Here is a 6998-nt window from a genome sequence, read left to right as displayed (position 1 = left end):
AAGGATATTAGAAACGCAGCAGTATTGAATCTTCTCATGGACACATGTAGAATACCAGACACGACTTCCTGTCACAAGGGCTGGACAGGAAGTGAAAGGAGGATAAGGCTTTTCAAGTGCAGGACAGTCCCGGTACAGCATGGTAAGAGACTATTTCTTCCCAAATAAATACCTATGAAAGGTTTGTTAAAAAACAAAAACAAAACAGCTACAAAATAGAGCAAGTACCTGTGCTAAATGCCTTTTGTTCTGTATTAGTTAAAAGAAACTACTGCTGACAAAAGGTATGCAATCAAGCCTTGGTGACAGGAATGTTGGCTGTACCCCATATTTTTTTTCAAAGTCATCAGGGTGTCTGACCCCAATTGGGGAGCGGGGGTGGGTGGCGAGTACGGGGCAAGCAACGGCTACAAGGCCTCAACAATGGAGTTCGGGGTTATTTGTCTCTAATGTCATGGTATCCATCCTGTTAGAATGGATAGGTAAACCCCTTCAGCACTTGTCTTTCAATGATAGCAATGGCGAGCAGTCACAGATTTCTTGGGTAGGTATTGTGAAGGTGCTCGAGCTTAGAGATCAACACAGCTGCATAATAAAGGAATGTCCAATACCCCAGTGAGGCCTATTGGTGGCTCTTTCTGCCTTTTCCTTGGGAAAAATATTTTTTAAATATAGGGTGTAAAATAGCCCGCCTCTTAGTCCTACTCTGTTCAATGTTTAAATATGGCCCCACTAGTGTCAAACATCCAATCGTATGGCATTTGTGTTGTCTCATGTGGTTGATGCATAATTTTTATTCTCAATTAGAGACAATTCTGGTTCCTCTTGAGGCGTTTAAAGCATGTATAACCAATGCTATGTGGTGGATTTGATGAAACCGAGCCATCTGAAATGAAATTCAGATAAAACTGAAATCTTGCTCTTTGCAAATACATAGAATTTATGGTCTGGGAACTGGTGGCCTTCTGGACTGGGCATAACCCCTACCAACTACTGTAGCCAAAAAGTGCAGGAGCCAAATTTGACACAGATTTATCATTTTGCCCTCAAATTTGGTCTGTGGGAGGTACATTTTTTCTCACTTACCATCACCGAGAAAGGAACTTGATATTCTACAAGTTGATACCCGCAAAACTCTAGTTCACGCCTTGATTGCGCCTAGGCTTGACTATGCAATTGTATTATATTTGGGACTCCCTAGGTATCTAGTTGATCACTTTCAGATAGTGTAGAATGTGGCAGCCAGGCTGATTCTGAAAATATCTCGATGCTAGTCACTGTAAAAACATTTGCTGCTGGGCCAGAAACAATTCTTTTCAAGTCATTGGTGATGGTCCATAGAGCATTCTATAAGACTGGGCCCAAATACCTTTGGGAGAGCTTTATTCACCACTGCCCATCTAGAATGTTCAGATCATACAACGTCCCCCCCCTGCTAAAGACCCCCTGGTTCAGGCTAGGTAAAAGACCGGCCACTCTTTTTCCTGTTCGACAGCTAAGGTCTGGAACAGCCTTCCCTCTGGTCTATGTCACACTGTCAATGAGACCCGCTTCAGAAAGCAGTTAAAAACTTGGCTTTTCAGTGAGGAGTACTTCTTCTAAAATGGTCCTGATTCAAGCACCAGGCACCCTTTGGGGAGTAGTTGCTCTCTAAAAATGTTGGCAATTTATTCATTCTTCATTTCTCTTATTTGCCTTCAGAGATTCTTAGAGGGAAGTGGACTTGACAGCTCTATTTGTCCTGGATTTGTGCTACAAGTATCCTTTTCTTTAATGTGAAATTTATATAGGCAGTTGTCAGTTTGCTTAAACTTACCAGAGGTCGTGTGCCCTCTACAAACCCTTGTATGACTTTGAAATTACCACCAAGTCTCAGAAGACATGACTGCACATTATGTGGCATCATCACTGGATGCACATTGCCTGGCTGCCTAGACTAGCTATGGTGCTACTAGGACATGTGCTCACCTCATCCATTGCTGGCCGACTAACCACGTATCGCATCCCAGTGAGTCCCACACCTTACATGGGGGATTGTGCTCACAGTATTCAGCGCTGGCCACCTGGACCATAAATCACACTTGTCATGCACTCAACATGGGGGCATTCAAACACATTTAAAGCAGGTGCTCTGCTCAGCCTAATCCTGGACCCTGCTGTAGCATCGCGCTACAAAGAACCACAGACACGTCGTGTATATATATATATATATATATATATATATATTGGGAGCTTTATTCACACATCCAACATCGACCCTGTCCCTACTCTAACTGCCTTATCCTGTCGCGACTCCTCCTCTTCCCTCGACCCTCTGGCTCCGCCCTCCCCAGCTACTAGACTGTTAACTCTATTACATCTCCCCCTTTCTTCATAAAACAACCGAGCAACAGTGCTCTAGTCCATCTCCACGATGAGTCTCTTGGGTGGCCGGATTTCACGACGTGGCCGCAGTGACATGTTCCCGGTGAGCGCACTCGTCACTGGCTCACTTTGCTGACCTCTGTCTCCAGCGTCAATAGGGTCATGTTCTTCACTTGCAGGCATGAGAGTCGTGTCTATATCTGGTCCGTTCGGGTCTCGCGGACACCTCTTGAAATGGGAGACATTTCTGGTTATTCTGCGCTGCTCAGATTCCGCAGTCAGCATAGTGCCCTTCTGTTGGGTAACTACCAGTGGCTCATCATGGAAGCGGGAATCAGTCTTTTTCCGCTGCTCTTGTTTGACGAGAACGTGATCACCTTCATGCAAGGACGGAGACCTCGCTCTTCTCTTTGCGTCAGCATACGATTTCATTTTGTCCTTGTGGTGCTTATCCGTCACTACCATTTCCTGATGGATGAGATTTGGTGATACGGCTTGCAAGGCGCCCTCCCATGTCGGGATGCGATTTCTCATTGGTCGCCCTAGCATGAGGGTGGCAGGGCATTGTCCGGTGGTTGAGTGTGGTGTTGTCCGGTACGCTCTGAGGACTTCAGTCTGGGCTGCCTGTAGTTCTTTCTTCTCAGCGGACGCTTGCTGAAATGTCTTTTTAATCGTGGCCATAAATCTCTCAATGGTGCCATTTGCTTGGGGCCAGAGGGGCGTGACCTTTCGGTGTTTGAAGTCCATGTGCTTCGCAAAGGCACTGAATTCATGTCCATTGAATGGGGGACCATTGTCCGTTTTGACTTATCTGGGAACACCCCATGTTGCAAATACTTCGTCAAGCACTTTGAGAGTGCAAGAGGCGCTAGTAGATGATATGATTTGTGCTATGGGAAATCGTGAATATTCATCGATTATGGCAACCACGTATTTGCCAGACTGCAGTGGCCCATAAAAGTCCATGGCAATTTCTTGCCATACTCCACTGGGTAAGGTGGTCATCTGTAGCGGTGCCGGTGGATTGCTTTGGCTGGTCAGCTGACATAGGTGACAGTCCCTTAGCGTGGACTCTACCATCTGATCCAGGAAGGGGAACCAGACGCGTTCCCGTAGCGCTCGCTTTGTGGACACCACTCCTCTATGGCCTTCATGGGCCAAGTCGATGGCTCCCTGCCGTAGTTGACTGGGGATGACGAGTCGTTGGCCTCTTAAGATGACTCCCTCCGTGGTGACCGATAGTTCATCACAGACGTGCCGGAATGCCTGAATCTCTTTCCGGATTGTCGAATCTGTGTCTTCTTCTTGCGTGTTATGTCTCCATTTATTAGTTCGGATCCGGTGTAACACTATTTGCAGGATGGTGTCCTGGGCGGTGACCTCCCGAATGACATCCATGGGAATGGCCGGTGGCAGTGCTCGGGCAGCCACAAAGTGAATATATTCCTCGGCAATCGATGGGCTCGATTCTGAAGATGGTTGAGGATGACGGGACATGTAGTCAGCCGGGTTCTCCGCCTTCCCCGGTTTATGAATAATTGTGAACGTGTACTCCTGAAGTCGGAGACCCCATCTCTCAATTCTCGGAGGCATCTTGGATTTGGGATTGTCGTAGATGGTGAGCAGCGCCTGATGATCCGTGATCAAGGTAAAGTGCTTGCCATATATGAACACGTGAAAGTGTTCGCACGCCCACACTACAGCAAGACTTTCCTTCTCCGGCTGCGAGTACTTTTTCTCGGGATCCGACAGGCTGCGGCTGGCATATGCAACAATCCGCCTCTGGTCAGAGTCATTATCATATAGAGCCAGGATGGCCCCCAATCCAACAGGGCTGGCATCAACAGCGATCTCTGTCTTCCGTCGTAGATTGAAATAGGAGAGGCTGTTGGCCGACTCCACTGCGCGCTTGATCTCCGTGAACGCCCTCTCACACTTAGGTGTCCAGTCAAACGGTTGACCAAGCTTGGTCAGGATCCGAAGAGGGTGACTGATGGTCGCGTAGTCCCGGATGTAGCGGGCACAATAACTGGCCATCCCTAAGAAAGACCTCAAATCATTGACATCCTGCGGGCTGTTGGTGTTGTTCAACATCGCAATCTTATCCGGGTCAGGCTTCATGCCCTCGTCGGAGAAGATATGACCGAAGAACTTCAGAGTGGCCTTGTGGAACTCACATTTCTCTTTGTTCAGCGTCAAATTTGCATCCAGCAGGGCATGGCAAACTCGATCAAGAGCGATGTCATGCTCACTCACATCAGACCCATAGACCAGGATGTCGTCGCTGTAATTCAGCGTGTTCGGAATGTGTTGAATGATCTGGCGGATAGCTTCCTGGAAAATCTCCGCGGCAGACGAGACACCAAAGCTCAGCCGTTTGTACCGGAACAGTCCTAGGTGTGTAGCGAACGTGGTGATGTAACGAGACTTGGCGTCCAGTTCTAGCTGGTGATAACCTTTATTCAGGTCCAACTTTGAAAACACCCTTGCGCCATTTAGAGCAGCGATCATATCGCTCAGGTGTGGTCCAGGGTGTCGCTCTCTGTCAATTGCGGTATTAGGCAAGCGCATGTCGACGCACAATCTCACTTTACTGGGAGTCCCCTTTTTCGGTACGATGACCACCGGCGATACCCACGGCGTCGGGCCATCCGTGCGCTCGATGATGTCTGCTGAAAGCAGTTCCTGAAGTTCCTCTTCAACCGCATTTTGAAAATGATAGGGAACCCGTCGTGGGTGCTGCGCAATGGGCTTGACTTGTTCATTGATGTGCAGCCGAATTTGGCAACCTCTCAGCTTGCCTAGACCATGAAAGAGTTCGGGAAACTTGGTGACGTAGTCCTGTGTGTTGTTGATTTTGCATAGAATTTCCACCAGGCGAAGCCGCTCCGCCGTGGGGAGGCTGAGAAGGCAGTCGGCTTCAGGCCCTTTGATGACATGTATGACCGCCTGTATGGTGATGTTGCCATGTGTGAGCGTTGTGTGGAATTTGCCCAGACAGGGAAGCGGTTTGTTGGACATCCACGTGAAAACGCGGACCGGTGCAAAAGTCAGTGGAGGTTTTGGGACCATTTTGTCATGCTCCGTAACTGGAATGTAGTTCAGCGAAGCACCGCTATCCATGACAAATTTAGTGTTGTGATTCCCCACTTTAATGTCTAGTCGCGGATATTTTTTTAGCTGATCGGGGTCTGCAATCATGTTCAAGTATTCCACTGTGTATGTAGAATCTCGGGAGGATGATGAGCTCGAGTCCCGAGATGGGGATCGGCGTTCCCAACATGACCTGCGTGATTCCCGGCTAGAATGAGATGAGCCTGGGGACCGCACGAGCTCTCCTTGAACAGCTCGTATGTGATGTTTCCGGGTGTCTGAGCGAGACGATCTCGTCCGTTCACTTCGCTTGTTTCGGTGGTAGTCCCCACACATTGCTTCGAAGTGATTGGACCGCCCACATTTCCTGCACCGTTGGCCCATGGCCTGACAGGTGTCCACATGGGGATAGTCACGCCCACACCGATAACATCGCTTAGTCCTTTCTGTCTTCCGATCTCTTCGCCTGAGCTCCCTTCTCCCATACTCCGGACGCCGTTGGTGAGACGACGTGCTGTGCCTCCATTTGTTCTCCGGCTAATATTTCCTTCTGCCACTCGAGCGTTCTTGAACGCGGTGCGCTTGCTCATGGCTGACGTTGTGACCTGTTTCAATGGTGGCAGCGTGTTCCTCCGCTTGGTCATATATGCGGGTCATTTCTTCAATCTCTTCTAGTTCATGGGGTTTCCTCAGTAGCCGTCGCCGGAGTGTCTCTGAGTGACAACCTGTTATTATTTGGGATTTGATGGCAGAATCAGGCGAGAATGTTTCAAACTCGCAGTATCTCGACAGCCGTCGCAGCCTGGTGATGAATGCACCCATCGCTTCCTCCTTTCCTTGGCGTGCTTGATGGAATGTATGACGCTCATAATCTACGTTTCTTTTGTGAAGGATTTTTTTGTTCAGTGCCTCACGCACTTTGTCATACGTCCCTGTTTCAGCAGGCGGAAGATCCTTTATTATTTTGCTTATTTCTCGGCCTGCGAGGTTGCGGAGGGCAATTAACTTCTCTTTGTATTCCGTCACCTTGGATCCCTCAATATAGTCTTCGAAGTCTTCTAACCATTCCTGCCACTTGGGGCCCATGCTCCCTCCGGTGGTCACGGTCAGACATTCCGGAGCTCGCAGGTGTGATCCTCCCACAACAAGGGGCTTCCGCTGTGGTGAGGTCGCCATTGCGTCGTTGTCTTCTTTCCACTCCTTCGATGGGTCTTGTTTCTTTGTGTTCTCGCCAATGCTTGTTTACTTGCTCTCGTCAATGCTTGTTTATTTCTTCTTGCCAATGCTTGTTTATTCGCACTTGCCAATGCTTGCTTACTTGCTCTTGTCAGTGCTTGTTTATTTTCCTTTCCGCCAATGCTTGTTTATTTGTTCTTGCCAATGCTTGTTTCCTTGTTCTTGTCAGTGCTTGTTTCTGTTACTATATGCCTGACTTCAAAATGGCCGCTCTCCAACAATCAAGGGGTCTGTCTTGAAAGCATGCCTGACTCCAAGATGGCCGCCGTCACTGCATACACACGAGGCTTTCTCTCGTGGCTCAT

Source organism: Triturus cristatus, chromosome 5_1, assembly GCF_964204655.1.
Source record: "Triturus cristatus chromosome 5_1, aTriCri1.1, whole genome shotgun sequence".
In the NCBI taxonomy this organism is placed as follows: domain Eukaryota; kingdom Metazoa; phylum Chordata; class Amphibia; order Caudata; family Salamandridae; genus Triturus; species Triturus cristatus.
This window is presented reverse-complemented; position numbering follows the sequence as displayed.